The 15856-nt window shown below is 40.4% G+C and overlaps 1 long non-coding RNA gene across 1 annotated transcript in view; it reads right to left on the bottom strand.

Moving 5' to 3' along the window:
• LOC134164110 (uncharacterized) overlaps window positions 1–15856 on the bottom strand; it is a 126322-nt gene that overhangs the window by 23765 nt on the left and 86701 nt on the right. Inside the window, exon 6 of the long non-coding RNA XR_009964997.1 lies at window positions 6654–6842. This is a non-coding gene — a long non-coding RNA (uncharacterized LOC134164110). The remainder of the gene's footprint in view (window positions 1–6653; window positions 6843–15856) is intronic.

Below are 15856 nucleotides of genomic sequence, written 5' to 3'. Positions count from 1 at the left end.
GGAGGATTTCCTTATTCCTCGTATTTTTTTTTTGCATTAGACATAAACCATTATCCAGCTCTGAGACTAAGATTGGATTCAGCTGCACATAGGCTCCATCAGGAGTTTAGAAAACAAGGGGGTCTATTCTGAACCTCATGACTCAAAAGGAGGGTCTCCCTTCTCCTTATGTATAAACTGTTGACCAAGTTTGGGACTAGAAGTCCCAAACCACACCTACACTCCTCTCTAAGGAGTTCAGAAAGCAAAGGGGTCCATACTGAACCTCATGACTCAACAGAAGGGCCTCCCTTATTCCATTATACCCCCAGCTTCTGTACGCATCACTTTAGTCCAATTCTGTATAAATAACTTTAGCCCAGGTCTCTATAAATCATTACCAATTCTGACAATTTTCCTTTGTATGTATTAGAGTGAACCTTCCCATTGAATTATGCTGAATCACACTTGTATAAATTTCTATTAAAATCACTATTTCTAATATCTCTGACAGTGATTCTTTGAACAGTCCTAACCACTCAGTGCAGCTCCCCAATTCCCATCTCAGTCAGTCCATGGAAAAGCAACATAAAAGAAAAAGCAAACTGTAGGCAACACAACATGTTCATCTTCCTGTCAGACTAACATTTAACTTCTGTATTGTCTGTGTCTGTGAGAAATGTTAGAGGGTCTCCACGTAAAAGGTACCCTGGAAGGAAAAAAACAGGCACAACAGCAGCTTTGTGATGAGGTGATCATTAAAGATTTCTGTCAGCAATGAACATATGCTTAAATTTTACTTCACTGCAAAACACTCCGTAATGAGACCAGGTCTTACAGTTAAAAAAGGTAGGGAGGAAACTTCCATTGACTTTAGCGGAAGCAGAGCAACATTTCCTTTGGGAAAATTCATAGGCTAGTGCTGCTCTCTACTGGTGAAGGACACATACCGATTTACAAGTGCCTGGGCACTTGTGTGATGCTTGAGTGGTGTGCGAGCTATTTTAATAAACTTTAAATTAAACGAAAGCTGTAATAGCTATACAAACCAATATGTTGGTACTATTAAAATTAAATACATATCATTTAACTTTTGTATGTGTCTAAAAACTTGACTTTGTCTTCAAACTTCAGTTGATTCAAGTAAATCCAGCAGCTTAATATAAACATTCTGCCGTTACTGTATATGCAGGAAAATGTTTTCCAGTTGTATTAACTCTCCTTCTTCCTTTCTCTATTTTTATAGAAAATTCCATGAATTTTTGCTTGAATGGGAATTGAATGGCCTGAATTTTAGCTGCAAATTTATAGGCCATGTTGAAGAATGTTTGAAAATGGTCTCCCAGAGGTTTACCTTAGCAACAACTAAAATCATATATATTTGCTGCTTTATTTCTCACATGACAGGTGCTTTCAACTACTTAAAGATGGATAGTCACAGAATCATAGAATTATGGAATACTTTGGGTTGGAAGGGATTTTTAATGGTCACCTAGTCCTACTCCCCTGCAATGAGCAGGGACGTCTTTGACTAGATCAGGTAGCTTAGAGTCCCATCCAACTTGACCTTGAATGTTTCCAGGGATGGGGCATCGGCCACCTCTCTTGGCAGCCTCTTCCAGTGTTTCACCATACTCATGGTAAAAAATTTCTTCCCTACATCTGGTCTGGATTCACACCCTTAATAGTTTCAGATCCTAGAGATTCAGTCTTTCTTAAAATGAGGATGATAAATACAACACTCAGAATTTTATATTGGGTAAAATAACTGAATTTTTGTCTTACAGAGCCATGGCTGAACTAGCTGACAGGCAAAGGTAAGAGCATTAGTACTTTTGATTTTTGTAGCCAAGTGGCCAATAATTTCTTATATCTTTTTCTGTAAATCCCTAAACAATCAATTTATTCAACGCTTTTGGAATACATTAAAGTATCTTCCAACACATGTAAGTGTAAGGAAAGAGAAAGATAGAAGTCCCATCCTACAAAGCACTATACAGCTTACATCTGGAAAAGCATTTGTACACTTAGTGGAGATTGTGTATTTGCCCTTGCATAGCATTCCTTATATTGAAGAAGCCTTTACATTTTTCCCTTTCTCTAGTAAACCAAAAAATAAAGGTTGTCTGTTAGCCTAGAGTTTGTTAAAGTGCTGGCAAGCTACCCTAAAACAAAAGCTCATTGCTCCAAGCAAAAACACAGTTAAAATTGACAATAGATACCTTTAAAAATGTGTTTTCAAGCAAAGATTTTTTTTTTAAAAAAAAAGGAAAAAAAAAGAAAGATATCACTGGAATAATTTTCTTGTGTTGGCATTTTGTCCTCTAAACCTAATTTCAGGCACTGTCCACCTAGCAGTGGACAGATGATTAGTCTCCAGGTGATTAGTTCTGTGGTAGAGAGAAGCCACTGTTAAGGTTACATTTATTACTGGGATTAGGGTTGGTGCTCTGGAGTGGAGGAATGAGCTGTGTAGCTCCAATTAAAGTTTGGGGAAGGAAAAGCCAGAGAAATACTTTTACTGCAGGATCTTGTTCATGTGGCGGGTCTAGGATGAGGGTTGGTGATGTGAAAGACTTATGCCTTATGGCTAGTTGTGATGGGAACTGGTGGTAAAAGTATTATTATTAAAGGCAGTATGGAGGTTGGATGCATGGTCTGGACTTAGGAAAGCAATCTGTAGAATTGTATCATGATTGCCCATATTTCAGATGCTTTATTCCAGGGGTGAATATCTGATAATGCATCCTAGAGGCAATGGGAGTGACTAACTATAATGAAGTTGACTGTATCGGTTGTGGTTAGGATTAGGATTCTGGAGGGCAGAGGTGGGAGATCTGCTTGTAATGTGGGGTCCTGGAGATTGTCATAGTGTCTGAAAAGATGATTGGCTTTGTCACAAGAATTGATAAGTCTGTAATGAAACAAATGGTTGGAGCTAGGGAGCAAGAAAGGACAGAGAACAGGGAGTATTAAGGAATCCTGTCCACTGGGGGGGCTGAGGTTGGCAAGGAAGAGTGTAGTCTGTATACTATAGCACTGAAAAGAGGATGGGCAGTATTACTATTATGATATTATTAAGATTAGGGTTGGGTGAAGTATCAGGCTTTAAGTAAACAAAAATTTATTGCTACCAGTCTTTTAATTTAGGGGTGATTTTCCAGCAATGAACTGTCAATGATTAAGGTGTGAGAGGACTACAGATAAAGCATTGGGCAGTTACGCAGACAGAATTTCGGGTAGAAGAGGACAAAGACCTGAATTTATTGGTAGGTCTTACAGAATTTAGAGACACAGACAGGGCTGATGATAGAAAGCTACTTAGATTAGCATTAATTCGGAAGTCTGTGGCCATTATTAGTCTGTCCAGAAGCCTATCCTAAGGGTAGAGCTCCTTTTCTCTGTGCAAGAAAGCATAGAGAGCTAAACTGAGTGTTGAATTCCATCAATCTGAGAAGGGATGAGTATGAAGTTGGTTGTTACTTGAAGAGTCAACAACAGCTAGATAGTATTGGTTTAGGGCAGGATGAGTAAGATTACCTGCAAGTGAAGGCCATATCTGGATATCTGGTTTCTGTTTGGAAAGTAGAGCTGCCTGTTGGCAGATTCCATCAAGCCTCACATTCTGGTTTCAGGAATAGTTCTCTTAGCAATGAATAATGTATAACTCATCCTGTGACAGAAAACAGTAACTAGGCTAAGGATGTTAGAATGTTAATGGTTAGTGTGCCTTAGGATCACAGGTCTGGTAAAAGATGGTTAAGGTCTTGGTTTTATACTAGTTCCTGAAGAAGCTAAGGAAGAAGATCAAACTTTGGTGTCAGAGAAGCAAGTCATTGTAGTATGAACTCTTTAGTACAAATCCATATTATATTTAGAAAACATCCTTATCATTAAAGCTTATGTTACAGTCTAAGAAAGGGGAGACTAGAAAAGCAAGGTGATAGGTGAACCTACTAAGTCCCATGTAATAGCATGTGGATTATTATTTGTAGTGAGCTGTGTGTTTCTCTCCAGACTTAATTTTTGGGTGTCCTAGCTGGTGGGGTTTTGTTTATTGGCTAAAGTTGTGTTTAGGTTTAATGTAAAAAAAGCTGAATTTAGATACTCAGTTTCTTGCAGGATCCTAACAGGTTGAGGCTGGTCCTACCTGTGAGTAATGGACAATCAATTGCCTGGCAGGAAAGTTGAACGGGTTTTGGATATGGTGACCAACAGAACTGAATTTGGATCTATGAATCTGTGCAGCAAAACACAAATATTAGTGTGGTTTCTTGCAGGGCACTGAGGCTTAGAGTTGTTCAAGACAGGAGATGAAATTTTTGGAATTTATGAAGAAATTTAGACTTAATGTTAAAATTGCAGTTCAGGAAAGCAGGGGCTGCAGATGTCAGCTATCAGTTATGAAGGGCAGGATGAAAGCTACTGTTAGGAAAGTTGTATGCTTTCTGCATGGGTGAGGAAGGTTTTTACTGAGAGGAGAGCAATGATTGCTGCTATGTTTTAGGTAAACAAAGTCTGAAAAGCTTTTTCTGCTGCTGGGTTCTGAGAGACCAATAATTCCCATTTCACTGTTGATCTTTTCTATTGTGCAGAGCAGGTATGTCGTATGTGACAGAAACTGAGGAATGAATAAGACTCTGGACAAGATTTTAAATTGGAATTTGCTTTAGGTCTTCAGTAATTGGTCCAGGATCAACATGGGTTTCTATGAAACTAAGATGAAGACTGACATCAAGAAAGCATGGATGGAAAAGAGGATTTGAAGAAATGTACTGCTGCCAGTTCTGTTGGGATAGGATAGGGACTGGACTTTGGAATGTATTTATGCCTTCTGAGAGAGACAGGTGCTAACAGGGGTCTGTTGAAGGATAAGGTTATACTTTTGTGATCCCTTTATAGATTATTTTTGAGACTGGATAGAATTATTTGCTGTAAAGAAAAGAAAGCAAGCAAGAAATCACAGGTTTGAGCTGTTTGTAAGGCTGGTATATAGCATTGCCAATGTTTCATCCTATTCATGCATGTTTCATTTGAACATTTAAAAAGAAATATTTATATTCTTTCTTTTAAATTTGAAATCTACATATATTTATAATGCTAAAAATGTTTTTAAACCAAACACTAAATGAAATAATGCTAGCTGGGACAAAACAAACATTAACCCTCATTCTTCATTTTATTTTCCATGTCAAGTTTTCCAAAATAAATTTTTCTCCCTAACTTTTCCATTTGTCCAATGTCCTGAGTTCAGCAGGAGCAGTCATTTTTTCTCCTTCTTAGTAGCTGGTGCAGTGCTGTAGGTTTGACTTTCAGCCTGGCAACAGCTCTGATAACACTGATGTTTTTAGTTGCTGCTCAGTAATGTTTGCTCTGACCAAGGACTTTCTGAGTCTCATGCTCTGCCAGGGAGGAGTAGAAGGCAGGAGGAAGCAGAGACAGGACACCTGATCCACACTAACCAAAGAGGTATTCCATACCACAGCACATCATGCACACTATATAAACTGGGGGCAGTTACTTGGAAGGGTTAGATCACTGCTTGGTCGGGCTGGGTATCTGTTGGTGGGTGGTGAGATGATGTATTCTCTTCCCTTGTTATTTCCCTTATCATTATTATTATTGGTGGCAGCAGCAGTGATTTGTGTTATACCTTAGTTACTGGACTGGTCTTATCTCAACCCGTGGAGTTACATTCTTTCAATTCTCCTCCTCATCCCGCCGGGAGCCGGGAGAGAAAGGGGTGGGGGGAGTGAGAGAGCGGCTGTGTGGCTGGGCTTAAACGACAACACCCAACTAAGCCAAAAACTTTTTTTATAGTTCTAAATTGTTTTGCCATACCAGATTTAACTTCCTACATGGAGGCTGATGCAGATAAAAAAAATTTAAAGAGAAAAATAGAATCATCCATACTATTAGTGAAAGTAAACACTTCAGCTGTTTTCTGTATCACCATAGCACAACACAGAGGAGCACATGAAGCATGTTAATAGGGTATCCTCGTAAGCTTCCATTGTTCACCTCCGTTGCTTTCCTTGTTTTGTAGATGAATGCAAAGTTTTGACATTCAGGGTTGTCCTTCTGGCAAATGTTATGAATATTAAACATTCATGTATGAAACCTGTTCAGATCCAACCTTGGAATCATTTTGACCTTGTTTATGACCAAAAAAAAAAGTGCCATATAAATTTCATATTCTGCCATCTGAGTAGCCTGAATGCAGAGAATGAAGGACAATATCCTGTTCTCCTAATTTCATTTTCCCATCAGTGTTTGTTTGAACTCTGTCTGTGGGTCAGGACAATGGATGTCTGCGCAAATATTTTCTGCTTACGCCAGCCAGGACTGTGTGCATAATTCCAGCTAAAATTTCAGCAACAGTTTATAGTCAGTTAAGCTGACTTTTCCCACATAGAAAATCACACTTTATGATTGAGAACTTTATTAATGAGCTCGATGGGTCACTTGGCTGTGGCAGAGCTTTGATTTTATGCAAACTTCCCCCCCCTTCCTTCTGGCTCCAGATCTTGACTGGAGTTTGAGGAACCTTATAATCATCAGAAAATGAAATGTTATTGAACCTGGAACAGTCCCATGAACATCAGAGATCTGCTGTGCACACAGGGAAAATAGAAGGTAAGTAAATGGCAAAAGAATGTAGTGAGTCACTTGACCTGCAGAAAGAAGGTAAACACAGGGAGGAGGACAGTAGCAAGTAGAGGATGCAATTTCCCTTTTGGTCAGCTGGGTGTGTTTTTCCACTCACTTCTAAATTTTATGCGAGTCCAAACATCATCAGCCTTGAATTTGTAAGTGACAGGGAAGTGGAAAGAGGTGGAAAGGGTACTTCCATGCTTTTCAGCCTGGAAAAACAAAGTAAGAATGTCTGCCAAAGAAATATGGACATTTTGGGTTTTCTTGAAAGATCCAAACATTGTTATTTCCTCTGGTTTTGTACGTGGTATCTGAAAGAGGGTGACTTGTAAGTGCTCCCATGGTCTTTGTATACACAAAGAGGAATGAGACATTTTCGGTGATATTTATTTTAGACTGATGGAAAGAACAAAGAGGCAGGCAGCTTCCAAGAAGGTGTTTCCTCAGTGTGACCCTGAACACAGTTTGGGAACAGTCTGGCTGCTGCTCCCTCTGAGCACAGGCACAGCTCCTGGAAACTGAAGTGCCTACTATGAGCAGTAGACAGACATGGCTGTGCCTCTGTGGGCAAGATCATGCAGCAAAATTCAGTTATTGACATGGAAATGTCCTTAAATCAGGGGCAGCTGGAATCAGGATCTTGGTTTGGATCACTGAGAGAGAGGCTCATTGGAGAGACAGGCCCATTTGAAAAAGCTGGATGCATAGTCAGATTTCAGGCAGCTTGATTACTCAAAAGATACTCAGAAATGGCTAGTGGTTTAGGTCCTTAGAAATATAGTATCAAGCTTTTTTATATTTTTACTATCAATACTGTGTACAGAATAATTGTGAAATAAATTCATATAACATCCATTACAGAAGAGAAAACTAATTACTTTCCCACACTATGTCCTCCGTACCAAGACCGCTTTGAGCACTGACCACTTTGAGCATTGACCACTTCAAACCTCCACCTTAGTCACAATTGTTTGTAAACAGTTTCAGGTCCAGTCTGGTTGGTCTGTATTTGACAGCACATCAGTTTTTTGCAGGACACTCAGTACTACTTTAAGTAAATATTCTACCCCATCCCTTCTAAAATTATATAACTCCTTTGGTTCCCTCATAAACTACACTGAAACTAACAGAAATTTAACAAATATGTTATAGATATCACAGTATCACAGTATCACAGTATGCTGGAGATTGGAAGGGACCTCAAAAGATCATCTAGTCCAATCCCCCTGCCAGAGCAGGAACACCTAGATAACGTTACACAGGAATGTGTCCAGGCGGGCTTTGAATGTCTCCAGGGAAGGAGACTCCACAACCTCCCTGGGCAGCCTGTTCCAGTGTTCCGTCACCCTCACTGAGAAGAAGTTCCTTCTCAAGTTTAAGTGGAACCTCTTGTGTTCCAGTTTGCACCCGTTACTCCTTGTCCTATCATTGTTTGCCACTGAGTAGAGCCTGGCTCCATCCTCGTGACACTCCCCCTTTATATATTTATAGACACTTATAAGGTCACCCCTCAGTCTCCTCTTCTCTAAACTATAAAGACCCAGCTCCCTCAGTCTTTCCTCATAAGGGAGATGCTCCACTCCCTTAATCATCTTGGTTGCCCTGCGCTGGACTCTCTCCAGCAGCTCCCTGTCCTTCTTGAACTGAGGGGCCCAGAACTGGACACAATATTCCAGATGGGGTCTCACCAGGGCAGAGTAGAGGGGAAGAAGGACCTCTCTCGACCTACTAACCACCGCCCTTCTAATGCATCCCAGGATGCCATTGGCCTTCTTAGCCACAAGGGCACAGTGTTGGCTCATGGTCATCCTGTCGTCCACTAGGACCCCCAGGTCCCTCTCCCCTACACTGCTCTCCAGCAGGTCGTTCCCCAACCTATACTGGAACCTGGGGTTGTTCCTGCCCAGATGCAGGACTCTACACTTTCCCTTGTTATATTTCATCCCGTTATTCCCTGCCCAACTCTCCAGCCTGTCCAGGTCTCGCTGGATGGCAGCACAGCCTTCTGGCGTGTCAGCCACTCCTCCCAGCTTAGTGTCATCAGCAAACTTGCTGATAGTACACTCAATTCCCTCATCTAAATCGTTGATGAATATATTAAATAATACTGGTCCCAGTACTGACCCTTGAGGCACTCCACTAGTTACAGGCCTCCAACTAGACTCAGCCCCATAGACCACAACTCTCTGGCTTCTCTCCTTCAGCCAGTTCGCAGTCCACCTCACTACCTGGTCATCCAGTCCACACTTCCTCAATTTAGCCGTGAGGATGCTGTGGGAGACTGTGTCAAAGGCTTTGCTGAAGTCAAGGTAGACCACATCCACCGCTCTGCCATCATCCATCCACCGTGTTATTTCCTCATAGAAGGCTAAGAGATTGGTCAAACATGATTTCCCCTTGGTGAAGCCATGTTGACTGCCCCTCATAACCCTCTTATCCTTGATATACTTTAAGATGGCACCAAGGACAAGGTGTTCCATCACTTTCCCAGGAAAGTGTTTCCACTCATTGAAACAGTAACATCCAGACCAACTGGAACTTACACAGTCTTCCAGATGTTGGCTTGCTATGAAAATCATGGTAGATTAAATTCTGTCCATTAAAGAGCAGCCAGTGAAAAAAACCCCAAACCTATACTTAAGAAAGAAACAAGAATATTTAAAGTAACTGGCCATTGCCCAGCTTACTTCTCCTTCCATTATAGAGAAGTTTTTTCATGGTCAAGTTCCTATTTCCAAGTAATCCAGATTCTTCCATCCCATTTCTACAACATCAGTTTACTGGACCTTCTGTGACAATTCCACTCTTCAGATGTTGCTGAACTGTTGAGCTTTTCACAGTCATGATTTTGTTTAGGATGGAAATTGGAGAATGATGGAATGAAGAGGAGAAATGAAATAATACCACCTCAGAAGGAAACCTGAAGTTGGTTTTGGAAAAGAAAGTATAAACCCCCCCCCCAGAATCTAAATGTTACATTTTGACAGCAGCAAAACAAAATTATCTTGACTGCAGACTTGGAGGTATTTGGCTCTGTTTGCCTTCTTAAACTTCTACACATATTTGAAGTCTAGAAATACCGAATCCTGGAAGACTGAGCTTTCAGATCCTAAAAAGGAGCCTTGAAGCTATCCAGATTCTTAGCTCTATTTTAGAAAAAAATTGTTCAACAACGTACTTGCTGGTACCTTTGGCATTCTTCTCCCCAAAGCTGTTAAATATTAAGTTAGTGAATATGCTCCAGAGTGTGACTCAAGAAATGAGGGCTCCCAGGTGAGTTTTTCTCACTGAGTATATTCAGCCAAAATTCAGGTATAGCACCAGAGCAGGCTTCTATTGGAAGCATGTTAGTATAATGACAGATCCCTTTGAGATACACTAGAATGATGACATTAGCTTTTCCCAGTCAGTTTTCCTCTGCCCCTGTTCAGTGACCCTTTGTTCATGTGAAAAACAACATGAAAGCTAACAACTACATTCCATGAACATTACCTAAGACACATTCGGTGGCTCCAGCTACAAACATTTCCTTCCATTGTTTTTTTTTGTTCTAATCATTGCATGACTTCAATAGATGTAAATACTCACTGTCACAACTGTTTTAACCTGTTTTATATCAGCCAACCTATCTGCTTCTAATTTCTTTTGGCTTTCAAAACAAGTTTATATAACATGTTAGATTTTTCTAATTTCCAACAACTCCAGACAAGCAATATAGACTTCTACGGATTTCAATCACTTGTAGATACTAATAGGATAATATCTCTAAATGAAACTTTGTCATGACAGCAGTGTGGCAGAACAAACTGCATAAATGAAGTGGCTGCAGAACAGCACTTGGCAGAGAAAAGGACTTATAACTGTTCAGTTCAGTATACCAGGACTTAAGTCCAAATGGAAAAGGGGTTTTGGAGTTGGAAGTGGATGCTTGACTTTAGCTCATTTTGTTTGTCAGCATTTCTGATTCTCTGGCTGCAATCTCTGCAGGTCTGGCTTTAAAATGCATTAAACCCATTAAAATACAGCTGAATGGCAGCATGTTTGCTGAGGGGAACATTTCTGCCAAGAGGAGAGAGAAGAAGCAGCAGCACCTGCCATGCCATTTATAGCAGCTGTCATCTTTCTAAAGCTATCAAATTCTCTTTCCACCTATAAAAGAAGCTGTATTTTCTTCTCACCTTTCCAGACATTTGAAATATTAAGAGGCAGCGCAGTTGCATGTTTTTCCCTTACTCTGTTCCTTCTAGCTTCTGTCCTTTTCTTATTACTCTGTATGTCTATCAACAGCCTTTTCTGTACCATTTTCCCTGCTACCGAATGTAGGACTTTGTAAGAAATTCTTAAAACAATTGTCATGGGTAAACTGAAAGCCAGATTAAAAAAAACCCAACCAAACAAAAATCAACCCCCAAACCATATCTAAGCATTTCATATCTCTAACAATCTCCAGAAGCATTTCAGGACAATGTCCAAAATGATTCTATTCTATGGTTCTATGTAATGCAATTAAGATACTGTGCTCTGGAATTGGCACAGTTGAGATTAATCTTCAATGCTCTAACTCAATGATAAATATTTCTAATGGCTGTGCTTATTGCAAACTTGAGGCTCCTTGTATCTGTCTGATTCTATTAGGCAGTTTAAAGCCTTGGATTAACCTTCAAGCAAACAAAGCATTAAGTCTTTTTGATTGTGAAAAACTAACTTCCCCAGCAGTGAGTAAGTATAGGGCTGTTGGCTAGTTCTTAGCTGTATTTTACATTTTACACATGAGAAAATGGAGACAAAGAACTTTGGGTAAGATTCACAGCCAGTAAGTAGCTGCAGTGATAACTCTGAGAGAGTCTTGCTCCCCACTCACGCACTGCCCCTGGACTGGCAGGACTGAAAGTGTTTGCTTGTTCTTGTTTTGTTCTGAAACAAAAAGGCATGAAGAGATCATCTATTGGGAGAAGGAGTAGGAAATTGCATGTTTTAACTTATTCCACCGATATTCTGCACATAAATTTTTTTATAGTTTATGTGACTGCACGTTCAAACATAAATGAAATGTACTAATTGTGGCCAGAAGTAGCTGAGAAAATACAGTGCGGCATTTATTTTCCTTAAATAAAAGAATCTTCTTTTTCTCTTTTTGTTTTTCTTTCATTGCTGTTTATGATTCTATACCTGTAAAAAATTAAACGATAAATGGAAACCTTTTCAGGGTGTTCAGCTGCAATGGGTGCAGCATCTGTCATTTGGTAATGAAAGAAGAAAAACTTTTCAGTTCTTTGCTAGCCAGATGGAAAAGTGTTTGATGTTGAAACCTCAAATAGAGTAGGAGCAAATGGCAGATTTTTAGAGGTAATATTTTTCCTCTTTGATTCAAGATAAATTTTTATTTAATTTTGAAATTTAAACTGAACATAAATGTCTTTGGAGTACAGCCACCAATACTGAGCCTGTCATTAAACTTATCTTGTTAGAGTTAAGGGGAGATTCCATATAATGCAAGTACTTGGAATAACATCTTACCACTTCTGTCTGAAGCATAAACCTATTTACATGAAGGGTTGATCAGAGACAGTTTCTGGCTAAACAAATGTTCAAGAAGATTAATGATGAACACATATTGTCTTTTGTTATCCAAAACAACACCCAAATTCTTGACAGAAATCCAGGTTATGTGATGACATAGAGCGTTGGTTAGGGATATTTCCTGGTTTTGGACTATTAACCCACTGTGCCCATTTTTGTTGCTCTCTGGAGAATGCAATTGTGGTTTTGTAGGATTTCACTCCATTACTAAGGAAAGGGTGAGCTTTTCTTTCTGTAGTAGGGCTAAGAAATGTAGGCCTCAGAGATGGTCCAAACGCCTATGCAGAAAATATGTCATTGTTTGGTCTACAGCCAGATTACTAGGAAAAGCAGCTCCTCCTTCAATTTAAGTTGTTCTGCAGTTGTTAGGATGCTGTTAAAGCTTATGGCATAGCAAGAGGTTTGGTATCACCCTGGTTTAACTGAAAGAAGTAACTTGCTGCTTTTGTTTGCTCTAGGCAGTTAAGTATACATCCAGTCTGATAAACTGGTCAACAGTCTGGAGGCCTTATGAGACCTCTCAGGGCTACTGGATAATTAGATGGCATTGACACAGAAACTGTCCATGCTATTCAACAGATCAGGCATGTTCATCTATTTATTAGAAAGAAGCTCAAGCCATTAAATCCAGGAAGCTGAAGAAAACTACAGCTGGAAGTAGCCATTAATATGCAACTAGATGTCAAATAGCAGACCTGTGTGTCTCAGTGGACAAGTTGAACATGAGCCAGCAATGTGCTTTCCAGCAAAGGCAGCCAACAATGTCTGTGGCTGCATAAGGAAGAGTGTGGCCAGTAGGTCAAAGGAGGTGATACTTGGCCTCTACTCAGCCCTGGTGAGGCCACATTTGGAGTGCTGGGTCAAGTGCTGGGCCCTGAGTATGGATGAGACATGAGCATACTGGAGCCAGTCCAGTGAAGGGTCACAAAGATGACAAACAGATTTTTTGTTTGTTTCCTTGGTTGGTTGGTTGTTTTTTTTGTGTGTGTGTGTTGTTTTTGTTTTTTTTTTTTACCTGCAAGGGTGATGCAGGGCTGGAACACATTGCCCAGAGAGAGTGTGAGTCTCCATCCTTGGAGAAACCCAGCTGAGTACGGTCCTGAGCAATCTGTTCTAGTTGAGCCTGCTTTGAACAGAGGGTTTGGAATACATGACCTCCAGAGGTCACCCTAACCATTGTGTGATTCTGTGATTGCAGGTTTAGTCTTGCAAGTGAATCTGATACACTGGAGATTTACTGTACATAACTCCTCTGCACTCAAATACAGAGACTATCTTAAAAAGCATATCCTAGATGAATATTCTAAGTTCTATGCGAGTGACTATTGCCTAGATATTTACTCCTCAGTGCTGATTTTGACAGCTACTTTATACCTCACAGCTCTTGTCATGCCCTGTCAGTCAGCAGGGGAATCATGGAAATGCAGGAACAAGAGATCGCAGAGATTCTGGTGTGCCCATGTAACATAGACTGTAGCACAATGTCCTGCCTGGCACAAGAATGATCAAACACATCACCGTTGTTGGACTTACAGCCCAAAGTCATGTCTTCTGTCTGGCTGTCTAAAATCTTTGCCTCACAGGCTGGCACAGCCATGCTAAGTGCTGTGCAACTTCCCTTCACTTATAAACCTGTCAAGATATTTCTTATAGAGAGAGGATAGAAGCAGAAAGATTTACTGCTGTTTCTGACTGTTGTGGGGCTGTTTGGAGTTGTAGCAGCAATGACAAATGCAAAATGGAAAAAGTGGCACTCAAAGATTTAGCAGAACCTAACTTCCTGCTGCACCAGATGTTGCACTTGTTCCGTCCAGGACTGCATTACATATTTCAGGTTATTGTGCTGCCAGCATTAGTACTGTTTTTCCATTTTGCATTGTTACTCTTCGGCAATGGCAGTGGCAGTGAAGACTGAAGTAATACTAGCCCTGGGTCCATATCAGGGATTCAGACAAGCTTGTCATGCATCGGTTGGTGGCCATCTCCATTTTACAGAGGGCAAAACAAAGGCAAAGCATAAACTAGCATGCCTGTGGGCTCCAGCTCATGACTGCAAGTGTTTCTAGGAGTGACAACTGAACAGGGCACTTCAGTCCCACAGCTTACAACCCAGTGTAAGAAAGTAAATGTTGTGCTTTGGGATGGATGGGATTGAAGCTGCCTACGCCACTGCAGTTAGGCCTGCCTATGTCAGAGCAGCATGGGAAAGATATGGTACAGTGGAAAGAGTGTGGGGAGTGAGGGCGAATAGTTTGTTAGTAAGCTCTGAGGCCTTAGTGCTTAACAAGCCCTGGGGCGATGAATTGGAACGTTGAAGGACAGGAAAAGTAAACAAGCAAGCCTCAGGAGGATGGGCCAGGATGAAGTTGTGTCGGGAATCTCAGTTGGAGGCCAGAGGATGTGGGGGTTGTGAGAGGGTCTGCAACATTGTGATTAGTCTATTTACCAGGAGGGTTTCACAGGGGCCAATGAGATTGAAGGTGGTATGTATGTGCAGGTTGGAAAGTACTGAATAAGGGGATAAAAAGGGCTTTGTAACAATAAATGAGGGTTTGAGTCTCTGCATCAATTTGAGTCTGTGTTGTGAAATGCCACAAAAGAGAACCCAGGACTCCCAGTTGCTGGATCTGATCTCCACTTGATGTTTTCTCCAACAATACGTCCATTATTTGCCAACTACTTCTAAATGATTAATTTTGTTACTGGATGGTCATATTTTGTGGGTAGCCACTAGTCAGTTTGAGTTATTCTCTTATACAAAATACTTCCTCTATAAGGTACTGTAAATAGAATTAATTTTTAAATAGTTTAAGTTGTTTGAAAGCCATGAACAATGGTTATTAATGTTGGCACAAAATAGGTCACATGCTGATGATTCAAGGGGTGGAAATATTTTGGACAGAATTGACGTTTTTATATTCACTTGCCTTATATCCAGACACTTTGGTGGTAGAAGTGTTAATTATACCCAAGACAGCAAACTGGGAAAGTTACAGGTACTGATATATGTGGAATATGTGGTAAAATAAATCTTTAGATGAAGAAAATAATGTATATTCAAGTAATCTAGTTTCCATTTCTTGTTTACAATATGTAATTTTATCATGCATCCCTTCTGAAAGACAGAGGAGAAGGTGGAAGGAGTTTGTCTCATTGCAGGCAATGGGAAGTATGCTTGATATAGCATGCACAAATATGGACATGAAACTGGTTGGCTGCACCGCTAACAGCTCTTACAGATGCAAAGAAGCATGCACCCAATTTCCCAACAACATACAGTGATGTTTTGACTTGAAATTTCTTGCAATGAATCTCATTCTTATGATAAAAAAATGGCAGGTCCCCAAACAGGTCGCTCAACAAGCTGAGAAAGCTTGCCATTTGGTGATTGCAGCCTAGTTACCACTAGCACAACTCATCACTGTTCTGCTTCCCTAAAAAAAAACAAAACCCAAGCCAAACAAAACCAAACATTTCTAAGGCTTGCCACTGTTTGGAAAGAACCTACAACTCTTTTACACATGTCTAGACTGGTTTACTGCTTTTCAGTGTGACTTCTTGTCATGGTATCGCAGCCAGTATGTACTTTCTGACTGCTGCTGACCAAAGCAGACTCTGAGTAGTCTTCAATAGCAAAAGAATT

The sequence above is a fragment of the Pezoporus occidentalis genome, unplaced genomic scaffold (assembly GCF_034315485.1).
Source record: "Pezoporus occidentalis ecotype Australia unplaced genomic scaffold, CSIRO_AGI_Poc_V1 ctg211, whole genome shotgun sequence".
Taxonomy (NCBI): domain Eukaryota; kingdom Metazoa; phylum Chordata; class Aves; order Psittaciformes; family Psittacidae; genus Pezoporus; species Pezoporus occidentalis.
The sequence above is the reverse complement of the archived record's forward strand: the minus strand, read 5'-3'. Positions and strand labels throughout refer to the sequence as shown.